Here is a 1,760-nt window from a genome sequence, read left to right as displayed (position 1 = left end):
GGAAGGAAGGAAGGAAGGAAGGAAACTGGAAGGGGAAGGGGCATGCAGGGAGCAAACAGACTGGATATAGATGTTCCAGGAAACGAACCAACCAGCCAGTCTTGACCAAGCCCTTGGGTGCCCAACCCTTGCACAGCTACACATGGACGGAGGCCAAGAAGGCAGAGAGAGGCCTACCTTGGACGGTGCCTGGTCTGATCAAAGCAGCAAAAGACCATCCCAGAGGTTTGTAGTCAAGGGTCAGAGGGAGTGTTCAGAAGCCCAGGGCAATGATGCTTCTGAGTAGAGTCAAGGTAGATTTTCTGGAGGAAGTGGAAAGCGGTTACTGTGTGTGTGTGTGCGTGTGTGTGTGTGTGTGTGCCCGCGCGCGTGGGGGGAGGCGCGCGCTTAGTATAGAGGAAACAGTGGATGGAGTAGCCTGGCATGGATAAGGCCTGCAGCATTCTCACAGTGAAGTCATCAAGGATAGGGCTAGGGACAGGTGTCCAATTTAGGGAGCCACTAAGCTGTGGCCCTAAGCTAGCCCTAAGAGAAAGTCCTTCTGTATTGTACCCGGTCCTTCTCATCTCCCTCCTCCCAGCACCCTCACCCCCAGACACTTGCCATAAAAAAGCACTGGGAGCCCACATGCCCATCACATGAAGGTGTTAGTGAACAAGAGACCCCTGCAGGCTCCACTTCCTACTGCGCTTGCCATCTGCTTTCTCTTCCGTTCTGTCTGGTTTCTTTAGGATCTAGAAGCATGCACTATGGTATCGTCCTCTTCTCTGTCCCCTGCCTCTGTGCAGGACTCCACTCGTGAGCACCTGGACCCCAGCACAGCCCAAAGCCCTTTCGTCTCCAGGCCAGCCCCAGCCGCATTGCCCTTGGTCTCTCTCCTCCCCAGCATCCTGCACACTCGGCTGTTCTCTGGAGACTCTGCCAGGGCGCCGGGTGGGACCTCTTCCCCCTTTCACCTCAGGGAGCCTGGAGAAAGATGTGCTGACAGCTCAGCCAGGTCTGGACTATGTCTCTGTGTCCTGCTGGGGCTCCAGGACGTCTGGGCCACCTGGACTCAGAGCCAGGCTGGAGAGGGGGGCACTGGGAGGGGGACGCCCCGAGGTGCCAGCTGAGCAGAGCTGCCAAGAAATAAGTACCAGAGACTCCTCTGTCCGAAGTCTGGAATTCACGATATATCAGGGCTGAAGTGGGTTCACACAGGGGCCTCTGGGGGTGGTTTCACAGCTTGGGCTGGCGGCGCCAGGGAGGGAAAGAAGGAAGAGACAGAACGGACTGTGAGGGGGGAGAGGCTCTGCGGGTGGGGCTGGGTGTGGTGGTAGAAGGAGGGGCGGTGGGCAGCTGGAGAAGTGAGGGTTTTCCTGGGACCCTGAGATGGCCCAGGGACTGGACTTGGCGCAGTCCCCCACTAACACTGGGCTTCTCCGCTCCCCCCAGCCTTGCTCAGGCCGCCCTCCCTGCCGTGCCCACAGTCCTCTTCCCACTTATCTACCTTTTCTTTCTCCCCCAATTTCACATCATCCCTTTTCTCTGTTCAGCTTGTGGAGTACCTTTTATCTGATGCTATATGACCCCGTCCCTAATCTCCAGGCAGCTCCAGGCTGTGGCAAGGATAAGACAGACTCAAGACTTCACATAAGAAAGCCAAGGATGTGGACAAGAGGCTGTCAAGCCAGGCGGGGAGGAGGGTGAGCGTGAGGAGGGAGTGGGGGAGAGGCTCATGGTGTGACTTGGAGAAGTGGAGGCAGGGAGGTGGAGCATGC

The sequence above is a fragment of the Cebus imitator genome, unplaced genomic scaffold, assembly GCF_001604975.1.
Source record: "Cebus imitator isolate Cc_AM_T3 unplaced genomic scaffold, Cebus_imitator-1.0 Scaffold203, whole genome shotgun sequence".
NCBI classification, from domain to species: Eukaryota; Metazoa; Chordata; class Mammalia; order Primates; family Cebidae; genus Cebus; species Cebus imitator.
This window is presented reverse-complemented; position numbering follows the sequence as displayed.